This window comes from Panthera uncia, assembly GCF_023721935.1.
Source record: "Panthera uncia isolate 11264 chromosome D3 unlocalized genomic scaffold, Puncia_PCG_1.0 HiC_scaffold_8, whole genome shotgun sequence".
Lineage (NCBI taxonomy): Eukaryota > Metazoa > Chordata > Mammalia > Carnivora > Felidae > Panthera > Panthera uncia.
Genome location: NW_026057586.1, coordinates 23,273,371 through 23,286,127, shown reverse-complemented (window position 1 = coordinate 23,286,127; position 12,757 = coordinate 23,273,371). Strand labels below are relative to the sequence as shown.

Here is a 12,757-nt window from a genome sequence, read left to right as displayed (position 1 = left end):
CTGTAGGTAATCTACACTAAGAAAATCTGCAAAGTCTTTACAGACTGATCCACTCTGGTTTGATCTTGCCCTTTCCAACTCTGGAATTCCTGGAGTTCTGGAGGAAACTCTAGAACTTCCTCTGATTCCTGGAGGACAGAGACCTATTTTTAACGTCTTCTTCCTTTTCAGTACTGAGATTCATAGAATGTTAGACTTATTCATTCCAAGAAATCTGTGTTGAGAGCTCCTGGGTGCCAGGTACTGGAGACACCGAGTCAAAAATGTCCCTTAAGGATCATTGTCCAACTGGTCCAACATCTGTGCAAGTGAAATAAATACCTGGCATTTTGTTGTTTGATTAAATGGACATTTAATACTTTTTCACACTTGAAGACCTAAACATTTAGTATTTACTGTTTTTCCCCTACTATCCCATTAAATAACAATTCTCCGATATCTTTGAAGGAATATAAGGTCAGGGAAGGATGAAGATTACATCATCAGTCATTGTCAATTTATTGAACACCCACAAAACAAAGGATGACTTGTAAAGTTCTGGTTCCAGTGCCCTGTCGAGGAGCTGGCCATAGATCATATGTATATTCAGTTGATTTCTAAAACTCTAGGGTGGAGTGACCTTGTTTGACATACCCCTTTCTCCCCTCCCCCACACTACTTTTTTCTCAGCCTCCTTGGGCTTCTCTAATTTTTATCCATTTTCTCTCCCTCTCAATCTTTCCCTCCATTTTCCTACTCTTTGACCAATTTATGCCCATCATCCTCTTATAGATACCTTCATTAAGGGTTAATTACATGCCAGGTACAGATCATTATTTTATTTAGATCATTATTTAATCCTAACAACATTATTTTTATGGAGAAGGAAACTGAGGCTCAGTGATGCTGTCATTTGGCTGCTAGCACATAATGAGGGGCAGAGCTCCAAGAGGAACAAACTGATCAGTCTGATATATCAAAATCTAGCCTATCCATCTTCCTTGCAAACCAGTTTTCTTTCATCAATTAAGGGTGCCTGAAACTTTTCAGACAGCCTCTGGAAAGTTAAGATGGTTTGTGTTTTCTTTTATAACAGATACAATTATTTGAGAAACCAATGGCTAAAACTTGCAAAGTCTGAAGGAAAGAACTTCTGGGCCCTTTGGAGTTTTTCACCAATCTCCACCATCTCCTCAAAGGCAAGGAATGTAATGATGATAAAAGAGACTAGTAAATAAAAGGCATAAACAATGTAGTGATTGCCCTGGAAAAACTACAGCCTGTCTTATATTTCCACTTTAATAATGACCCCTAATCTTTCCAGGGGGTTTTGGAACATACATGTTCTCTTACACTTTTCGGACTTTGGCATTTTCATTGCCTTTACAAGGACGGCCAAGATGAAGGGAAGACTCTCTTAGCTGCTGTGAGTGGAAAATAAAATGTGTTTACCTGCTGACATTCCAAACCACTTCTTGATTGGAAACAAGGGGGGTGAAACAGCCCTAGTGTTTATGTATAAAGGGATTGGGGTCTTTTCTTTTTTCTTTTCTTTTCTTCTCCTCTCTTTTCTTTTCTTTTCTCTTCTTCTCTCTTTCTTTTGTATTATTTTCCTGGAAGCTGCTTGAAGTGTTGTGCTTCTAATTTTTTTCAGTTTGGCTGAGCTTGAAAATAATACTATAAATTCAGAGTGAAATATAATTCCTGTTGCCACTTTAATTTTGTATTGTCTACTGATCCAACAGTGGGTGGGAATTAATCTTGGAATCATACCCAAGTTAAACCAGTTATTGAATTCCTCTGAGTTTGACATTAATGATATGGCTGGGGGACCTAGGAACCTAGTTTACTGTCTTTTTCCTTATTTCAGGAGGCTCTCACATCTGGCAGTAAAATTTCTCTTAAATCAGAGGAAACAATTGGCGTGTCAGTTTCCTCTGAGATGTGATTAGAATCCCCCTAATTTGGGAGTTAGAGTGCCTAAGGTTCTACCCAGCTTTGCTGCACAGTCTTAGCCTTTAGCAACAAGAGGAAAGACTGCCTTTACCGCGTTGAGCCAGAGCTTCTCCCCAGAGATGCTGTGGAGTGACAGTGTCCCCTGCCACAGAAGGTGTGGCTTCTGAGAGCTTTCAGTGGAGTACCTAACCAAGGATGTGGGGGAGACATGTCTGTTACAAATGGTACCAACGTTGTGATTTACAGCAATGTTATGTCCTTTAAAGGACCTAAAATTGTGCTAAATTGTATCATGACCAACAAACATTTGTCTAGTATTTCCTATATGCCAGGCAATAAACTACGTACTAAGCATGCAAAACTAAATAAGCACAGTTCCTGTCTTCAAAGAGTTTCTTTATCCAACTAGAAACTGAGGAGATCTGAAATTTTCTAATGAATTAGAGTTGTAAGGGAAAATGTTGATTGCATCCCTTAGTGAAAATTATAAATTCATATTTGAAATAACAGTCAACTGTCACTATTACTAATTATTATAATTACTAACTGTCCACTATTTGGATGTCATGAATAAAGCTGTTATGGACATGTGTGTAAAAGTCTTTGGACAAATGTTCATTTTTCTTGAGTAAATACCTTGGGATGAAATACCTAGATCATATCATACCTGTTTGTTTGTTTATTTATTTATTTATTATTAATTTTTAAATGTTTATTTATTTTTGATATATATAGAAAGAGTATGAGCAGGGGAGGGGCAGAGAGGAAAGTAGACAAAATTGGAAGCAGGCTCCAGGCTCTGAGCTGTCAGCACAGAGCCGGATGTGGGGGCTCAGACTCATGAACCGTGAGATCATGACCCGAGCCGAAGTTGGACACTTAACCAACTGACTCACCCAGGGGCCCATCATATCTGCACATTTAAATTTTATTTATTTATTTATTTATTTATTTATCTATTTATTTATTTATTTATAACATTTATTTATTTTTGAGAGACAGCGTGAGCAGGGGAGGGGCAGAGAAAGAGGGAGACACAGAATCTGAAGCAGGTTCTAGGCTCTGAGCTGTTAGCACAGAGCCCAACTTGGGGCTCAAACTCAAGAACTGAGAGATCATGACCTGAGCCAAAGAAGACGCTTAACGAACTAAGCCACCTAAGCACCCCATCTGTACATTTAAATTTAAAAAAACTGCCAAACTTTTCCAAAGTGGTTTTCTTATTTCAAATTCCCACCTGTAATGCGTGAGAATTCTAGTTGCTCCACATTGTTGGAAATACTTGGTATTATTAGTCTTTTAAATTTTAGCCATTCTAGTGAGCATGCAGAAGTATTTCATGTAGATTTAGTTAGTACTTCCAGATGACTCTTGATATAGGGCATCTTCTCGTGTGCATTGGCGATTCAAATACCTTATTTTGTGAAGTGATTTTGCCCCTTTTAAATTGTATTGTTTTAGTTTATTACTATTTATTTACAGAGTTAAAAAAAAAGATATTCTGGATGCAATTCCTTTGTCATACATATGAGTTTCTTCCAGTCTGTGGAGAAAATACTCATTTTATCAGTGATGGGTTCCAATAGATAAAGGTTCAAGTTTAATAAAGCCCAATTTATCCATTGTTTCCTTTTTATGATTTGTGCTTTTTGTGGCCTAAGGAATTTTGGCTTCCCTCAAGGTCACAAAATTTGTTCTTATGTTTTCTTCCAAAAGTCTTATCTTTCATATTTATGTTTACAATACATCTTGAATTACCTTTGTGTATGGTGTGAGGTAAGGGTTAAAATTCATATTTATCTCTATGGATATCCAGTTGTTTCAGCACCAGCTGCTGAAAAGCTATAGTTTCCCTTCATTGACTTTTCTTGGTGCCTTTGTGAAAATCAAGTGATTATGTATGTGTGGGTCTATTTCTGGACTCTACTCTCACCTACTGATCTGTATATATGACGTTATGCCAATATCACACTGTCTTGAGTATTGTAGATTTATAGTAAGTCTGGGTAACAGGTAGTGCAAATCATTCCAACCTTTAAAATTTTTTTGCTTTGTTTATTTATTTTTAATTAAGAATTTTTTAAACTTTATCTATGTTGAGAGAGAGAAAGCACATCTGTGAGCCAGGGGAGGGGCAGAGAGAAAAAGGAGACAGAGAATTCCAGGCAGGCTCCGCATACTGTCAGCACAAGGCCCGATGTGGGGTTTGAACCCACAAACCATGAGATCATGACCTGAGCTGAAATCAAGAGTTGGACACTTAACTGACTGAGCCACCCAGGCACCTCCCCAAATGTTTCCTTTTAAAAGATTGTTTTGATATTTGTGGTTGTCTGCATTTTAGAATCAACATGGTCAGTTTATACAAAATGACTGTTGGAATTTTGATTAGAATAACACATTAAATCTGTAGATTAGTTTGAGGATAATTTGTGTCTTGAGGATACGGAGTCTTCTAATCCCTAAGGATGGCATATCTTTTCACTTATTTAAGTTTTTTAGTACTTTTAGTTTCTTTCAGCAATGATTTATTGGCTTCAGCTATAGATCTTGCACACATTTTGTTAAATTCGTTCTTAAATATTTTATGTTTTTGTGTGGTACTGTATATGGTATTGTTTTTGAATTGCTATTTTCAATTGTTCATTGCTAGCATACAGAATACATTGATTTTTGTATATTGGCCATGTATCCTGACACCTTATGAAATTGAATCCAGGCCCATAGAGGGACTCAGCTGTGATCCATCAGTAGGCAGCACTCTGAGGCTCTGGTAGAATAATTGTCTTGGGCCTGCACAGGGAGCGTGAATGGTGGACGGTTGTGGTTGCAATTATAATTCCATTGCAGTGTACGTGCTGTGAATGTCTGGCTTCCGCTCCTTCTCTTGCCACTCCCTTTTCTACATACACAGTTATTCGGAACTACCTCGACTTGTGGAAAAAGTCATGGATTTTCTTGCTTCTATCTTTGTTCATGCTGCTCCATCTACTTCAAACATTAATGTTCAGATTAAAAAAATCAAATAAAACAGCTGGAATCCAAAGAGAAGTGAAAGCACAAGGAGCTGGGGGCCTATGGGGGTACAGGGTAGGAGAAACCAGGAAGGCAGTGGTCTGGGCTCTTGGAAGGAGGCAGGTACTGGGCCTCTTGGGAAAACTATTTCTGTGACTCTTGTGGTGTCAGTCCCAGCCTCTGCCCAGATCTAAGGGTCTAGGTTCTGTAGTATGATTGTTGGGTGCTCCCCCTTTCCAAAGGCTATGTGGACTTAGATAAGGGGAGAATGGGAGAGGGGAGAAGGGCAGTTCTGGGCTTGAGCAGGAGAGAGCCTCTAAGAACTAGACCCAGAAACAACCCTAAGAGAAAACTCAGGAGTTGGCATGCCAGCCTCCCCCCACCATTAAGTATGGTGAATATTCACCGTTTAATGTGGTAAATATCACATTCAGAATTTACTGTTACCAAATGAATTTCGTGATGAAGAAATAAGTCTGTTGTGTTTTCCTTCTTCCTCGTATACCAGGCATACATTTATTTTAATTATTTTAAGAGTATCAATTATATAGTTATTATCTGTTCAGATGTTGAACCTTTTCTGTCAGAATTTGACTCTGGTTCTTAAGATCAGGTGACCCTTCATGAAAGATCAGTCTGACAGTGACAAAACTCTTAAGGAAGGAAACGGTGATTATTGCTTGTAGAGGTGGACGTGTTCCCACATGAAGTCAGTATTAGTAATGGGCATCTAGCCTTGAGAAGTACACTGGCTCTTCCTGAGCACCTTGGAGGAGGAGGGTGCAAAGCTGTTGAGTTAAGCCCTTACTGAGATTGCTTTCTCTCCTTGGGATGAAAAATGATCAAATATGAGGCACTCCTGCTCAAAATTGGGAAAAGCTACTAGTGAATTTATCTCCAGAAAAATTGTTTGCTCTCATTCCTAGTCCTTGAAGAACACTACCCAATCTGGGGTCAACTGAGAGTTAGATGATAAAGAGTATTATTTTCTGAAGTTTATTTTAATCCACACTGTACAGAAAAGCTATTTACTTAGATGACTTTTGTTTTGGAGGACACATCCACTTTGGCTGAAGTCCTGGAACTTGAGAGATAATGGACAGGTGATGTACAATCACCTCTTAATAGGGTCAATATTAACATAACAGTATATCTCTGCTGGGCCCAGGTATATGTGGGATGCAGAATTAGGAGACATTTTCTGGTTCTAAGTATCTGTTTACATTCACTGAGTAGCCTCTTAGATAAACAATGACAATACTGAGCACAACAATACACCCTGTTCACCACTTGGGCTAAAGACACACACGGACCCTTCTGTTGGGTGTGGGGAAGAATGTGGTTGTGGAGGGTTAGGGGCATTGGACGGGCAAGAGGGCAGAGAGTAAAAAAGGTGTCCCCTAGAGACAATTTACTGTCATCTAGGAAGAAATTGTTCTGAAGAGTAAGCCAGATCCTACTACAAAGCCTGTGGGTCAGAGAGGAACAGTGGTTGGTTATGGTGGGCTGTTATTCAAATTCCTTGCCCAGCTACCCTTGTGGTACCTGTGGACCCAAGCCCTCACTGTGTACAGGTCGTGAGGTTTCAGTAAGTTCACTGTGCTCTCCATCTCCCCCATTTTAAATCCAGCACAAGTCATAAATAAGGCTTCGTACAGATTTTGAGGAGGCCAGTAGGAACATCATGGCTCTATTTGCGGGCATTATCTCTGAGGCCAAGAAAGACTCTTGCCTCTTGTCTCCTGTAGAATCCTGGCCCAGTTTATTTTCACTTACGGGTGGATGAAGCAAATTACTAGGAGGAAAAATGGCCTGGGGGTGAGATCCCAGAAGTAGCCTCTGGTTCTGGGTGAGGGGAGGGTTAGGAGCAGGAAAGTCTAGATGGTGACTCTGGAGAATGAAACAATGAGAGAACCTGAACTTTCCAAGAATGCATAGGCTGGGGAAAAGGGAGAGAGCAAAGGAGAGACAAAGGAATTCAGGAATTGCTAGGGGAGACTGGCTGATGGGGGGACCTGCGGGCTGCTGTGAGCTACTACCAGGAGGAAGCCTAGGATACTCTCTGGTCAGACTTTGTATGGTTTTTGAAATGGAAGATGGAAATGGGCTGACTTTGGGGGGAAAAAAATAGCCTCCATCTAGACTAGAAAAAAAACCAGAGGGATAACTGGAGGGGAATGACAACAGAATGAACTTTGGAAAACTATGGTTTTTTTTTAATTTGTATTATATTTTATTAGTATTTTTTAAAATGTCATTTATTGTTAACTTGGCTAACATACAGTGTATACAGTATGCTCTTGGTTTTGGGGGTAGATTCCTGTGATTCATCGCTTACATACAATACCCAGTGCTCATCCCAACAAGTGTCCTCCTCACTGCCCATCACCCATTTTCCCCTCTCCCCCACTCTTCCCCATCAACCCTCAGTTTGTTCTCTGTATTTAAGAGTCTCTTATGGTTTGCCTCCCTCTCTGTAACTATTTTTTCACCTTCCCTTCCCTCATGGTCTTCTGTTAAGTTTTTCAAGTTCCACATATGGGTGAAAACATATGATATCTGTCTTTCTCTGACGGATTTATTTCACCTAGCATAATACCCTCCAGTTCCACCCATGTTGCTGCAAATGGCAGGACTCATTCTTTCTTGCTGCCAAGTAGTATTCCATTGTGTATACAAACCACATCTTCTTTATCCATTCCTCAGTTGATGGACATTTAGGCTCTTTCCATAATTTGGCTATTGTTGAAAGTGTTGCTATAAACACTGGGGTACATGTGCCCCTATGCATCAGTACTCCTTTGTCCTTTAGATAAATTCCTAGTAGTGCTATTTCTGGGTCATAGGGTAGTTCTGTTTTTAATTTTTTGAGGATCTTCCATACTGTTTTCCAGAGTGGCTGCCCAAGTTTACATTCCCACCAACAGTGCAAGAGGATTCCCGTTTCTCCACATCCTCACCAGCATCTGTTGTTTCCTGAGTTGTTAATTTTAGCCACTCTTACTGGTGTGAGGTGGTATTTCAGTGTGGCTTTGATTTGTATTTCCCTGATGATGAGTGATGTTGAGCATCTTTTCGCATCTGTTGGCCATCTGGATATCTTCTTTGGAAAGGTGTTTGTTCATGTCTTCTGCCCATTTCTTCACTGGATTATTTTTTGGGTGTTGAGTTTGGTGAGTTCTTTATAGATTTTGAATACTAATGCTTTATCCCATACGTCATTTGCAAATATCTTTTCCCATTCCATCGGTTGCCTTTTAGTTTTGTTGATTGTTTCCTTTGAAGTGCAGAAGCTTTTTATCTTGATGAGGTCCCAATAGTTCATTTTTGCTTTTAATTCCATTGCCTTTGGAGATGTGTCGAGCATGAAATTGCTGTGGCTGAGGTCAAAGAGGTTGTTGCCTGTTTTCTCCTCTAGGGTTTTGATGGTTTCCTGTCTCACATTTAGGTCTTTCATCCATTTTGAGTTTATTTTTGTGTATGGTGTTAAGAAAGTGGTCTAGTTTCATTCTTCTGCTTGTTGTTGTCCAGTTCTCCCACACCATTTGCTAAAGAGACTATCTTTTTTCCACTGGATATTCTTTCCTGATTTCTCAAAGACTAGTTGGCCATACATTTGTGCGTCTAATTCTGCATTCTCTATTCTATTCCATTGATCTATGTGTCTGTTTTTGTGCCAATACCAATACCAATACCATACTGTCTTGATGATTACAGCTCTGTAGTAGAGGCTAAAGTGTGAGATTGTGATGCCTTCTGCTTTATGGAAAATGAATTATGCTTTAACCTTATGCCAAGTTGACTTAATTAAATATGAGCATGTATGCATATAATTTATCAGATCCATATTATAAAAGTTGAGATTCCTTTACACTGTCATCAAAGCATATGTGTGCTGGAATGACCTCAGCCATCATGCAGTGAACCCATTTGGGGTGAAGAGGAAGGGAAAAAGTCTACAGGTCTAAGGGAGAGGCTCTTAGAGGAGGCGAGGCCTCAATCTAATGAACAAAAAATTCAATAAATAGTACTTGCCAGGTGTCCATTCCCATGCAGTGTGTTGGAAATTCTAAGGTCTTTGCTCTCAGGTATTATTGTCTGCGGAAGGTTCATAGCAACCATGTGCCAAGATGCTCAAAGGAGAAAGTGCAGGAATACATGTCACAAGCTGGGTGATACCAGTATTGATTAGGGCTACTGACAAGACGTTTTCCTGGGCGTATTCAATGCATATCTGGAAACATTATTTTTAAAGAAAATATTTTAGATATATGAAAATTTATAAGGGATAAAATAATGGATATTTATGTACCCACCCCCCAAATTAAGAAACAAAAATAAAAACCACCAACAAAGTAACTTACGTAACTATTCCTGAGATATGTGGGTTAGTCTTGTCTTTATTATTATTTTTTAAGTTTATTCATTTATTTTGAGAGAGAGAGAGAAAGAGAGAGCATGAGCAGGGGAGGGGGAGAGGCAGAGAGAGGGAGAGAGAGAATCCCAAGCAGGCCCTGTGCTATCAGTGTGGAGCCTGACGCGGGGCTTGATCCCATAAGCAGGGAGATCATGACCTGAGCAGAAAATCAGGAGTCTGACACTTAACCAGCTGAGGCACCCAGGTGCCCCAAGGCTTATGTTTAAAATCCTAGCCAGATAGACTTCTTATAGGGCCTATCTTAGTTTGGGCTGCTATCACACCATGCCACAGACTGGGTGGCTTATAAGCAACAGAAACATATTTCTCACAGCTTTGGAGGGTGGAAAATCCAAGATCAAGATGTCTGCAGTTTTGGGGTTTGGGGCAGCCTGTTTCTGATTCATAAATTGCTGTCTTCTTGCTGTGCTTTAGGTGGTGGTGGGGGGGGTGGTGGTGAGGGAACTCTCTAGGGCCTCTTTTAAATGTTTGTTTATTTATTTTTGAGAGAGAGAGACAGAGACAGAGAATGCTTGTGCATGCTCGTGTGTGAGTGCACAAGTCGGGGGGGGGGAGGTGTGGGGGGGCAGAGAGGGAGGAAGACCAAGAATATCAAGCAGATTCCTGTTGTCAGTGCAGAGTCCAACTTGGGGCTCAGACTCATGAACCATGAGATCATGATCTGAGCCAAAATCAATAGTCGGTGCCCCTGGGACCTCTTTTATAAAGGCACTAACCACATTCCTAAGGGCTCCACCTTCATGACCTCCTCACCTCCCCAAGTCTCCACCTCCAAATACCAGCGCGTTGGGGATTAAACTTCAGTGTGTGAATGGGGAGGAGGGGTCACAAACTTTCAGTCCACAGCAGGGTCCTGAATGAATTAGGACCCTGATGGGAGATCCAGCTATGAAATAAGGACGATTAGTCCCAGGAATGCCTAAACTGGAGAAACGTCCCTTTAATAAAGGAGTCTCATTCTTCTGGTTCAAAACTAGGGGATCAGAAGTCCTCCTGCTAACGCCTAAGCTTGGGACTTGATTTCTTCGAGAGGCTGAGGGTTTGGAATAATCCGGGGCAGAAATAAGAATGTAAAGGAGCACTTAGTCACCCCAGAAGCAGGCCTAAGCTGCTTATCTCTGTTAGAACATAGGAACTTTTGAAAGGAACAATTGTCTCCCTTTGAAGAAACTGTCAGTGGAAAAGCTTTTAAAAATAATTTCCTTGAGAAATGCATAATGCTTTTCTGCAGAACTTTCCGACACTGTTTAGCAGCCTCTTCCATTTGTATGAGCTCTGGAATATCAAACATTCCTTGTGCAGATTCAGAAAATAGCTTGCTTATCACACTGCGCCTGTCAGTTGCACTGTGGGTGCTGGCCTTGGTACAGTGGTGCTGCAGGCAGGGTCAGGTCTGTGTGTGTGTGCTGCTGAGATCAGGTCCTTTTGGCATCTGGGTACTTGAGCATTTAAAAAGGAGTGGATGGGTTAACAGGAACTTTCTCCCCAGCAATCTGCCTGCCTTTCCTTCCCAGAGCTCTGATGGGTTGAATAGCTCTGTTTGGTCCTTAGGGTCCAGAGCTTCCAGTGAAGGGTAACAATGATCCCGGGTGATGCGGACCTTCCAGTTTTGACTGTTATAATCTGCAGCAGGGGGTTGGCTGGATAGTTCCAGAAAGATTCAGCGGTTCCAAGGACCAACAGTAGGTTTGATCATTTGGCTAAATTCCACCAAAGCACCAAAGACAGTAACAACCACTGACATATGGAGCACTATGGAAGCACGTAAAGTGAACTGAGCCTTTTTTTTTTTTTTTTACATATTATCATATTGATTCTTATACCAAACCCATTACATAGGCTTTACTTTCCCCATTTTAGAAATGAAAAAGATGCTAAGTAACTTGCTTAATGTCACACAATTTAGAAGTAACAGGGTTGGGTGTGAACCTAGCTCAGCCTAGTTTCAAAGTCTGTGTTCTTTTCACCTTGCCAATGATTCCCAAATTAGTTTGTATAAGAATCACCTAAAAGTGTAATTTTAAAAAATCAGATACTTGACTCTTACTCCTTTGGGATTCTGATTTATTTAGTCTAAAGTGAGGCTACCTTTTTTTTTTTTTTTTTTTTTGAACATGCATCTTAAACACTCCATGGTGATTTTGATGCAGGTGGTTGAAATACCATACTTTAAGGAACAGTGGGATGGAGCTACACCGATGGCCAAGCCACTTTCTGGGTATCTGTAACCATGCAGGAATGGAAGAATCTACCCCAGAGAGTGGAATGTGAATTCAGATGGGTGAATATCCGTGTCATGGGGAACTACGGGGGATGGACTTCAGATTCCCCAGTGGTTTGGGGTCCGGGGCTGGGTTGGCACAAGCGTATGCCATTAGCCTGGACCTCTGGTCTGCTAATGAGAAGCTTGGTGGCCCAGGTGTTTCTTGGATCTTCTCTCTTGTCCCCTTAGGGTCAGAGATTCTAGAAGGCAGCCAGTGGGGTCAGAATCTCCTTAATCTTCCTGTATCCTATTTGTCTCAGCTCCAAATTCCCATGTTATAACTGGTTAGAACTGAACTGGTCTTGGACAGGAAACACGACCCCATTTCTTGGCAACACATTCTCAATGGCACATACTCTATCCCTTACTAAGGGGCTATGGGGGCTAGTACTGATGTAGAATGAGGTCTGGGAAGGAAAACAGTTCAAATGAATCCCACTGGGTCTGGCACAAAGTTGATTGTCATAAATACTTATTGAATGATTTCTCCTCAAGAAACCATTGTAACAGGTCACAATCCCCCACCAGCCTTCATGGCAAGTAGGCAGAAAAGGTCAAATTGGCAAGGGTCTCCATCTTCTCTTCCTCTGTCTCTGCTTCACTGGACTAGCTTTTTTTTTTTTTTTTTTCCCTTCCTCAGTGCAGCAGTCCTTTTGCTCACAGAGGACCCTCCTAAGGGGAGGCTGTTCTCATACAGCATCCTTACACCAGTTTGATGTCCTGGGGTTTGCACCGTTAGGACTGGAAAAACTGTCCTCAAATTGACATGCCCAAATTCAGTCAATTTCATCTTGGCATATGGACGATATGGCTGCAAAGCCACCTATTGAGATCTGGGGACATAGCCAGCTTCCAGTCAAAGGTGGCTGATGTGTGTCTGATTTCCACAGGACCTTGAGGGAAAGGATTTGTTAGCTAATTCAAAATAAAATGTCGGTGATTTACTGTGCTCTCGTGGGGAGGATCACATTTTAAAGGAGAGGGCATGTGAAAAAGAGAGACAATACTCTAACAAAAGCATTTCAGGAAGTGATGACAGCAAGGTATCTGGTAGGAAGTGACTACAGAAGAAATGATATGACCTATGCAGATCAGAGTCTTTGGGG

The 12,757-nt window shown here is 40.9% G+C and overlaps 1 pseudogene; it reads left to right on the top strand.

Annotated features, from left to right (window-relative positions):
* Positions 1–12,458: 12,458 nt before the first annotated feature.
* LOC125914303 (cyclin-A2-like) overlaps positions 12,459–12,757 on the top strand; it is a 37,668-nt pseudogene continuing 37,369 nt past the window's right edge.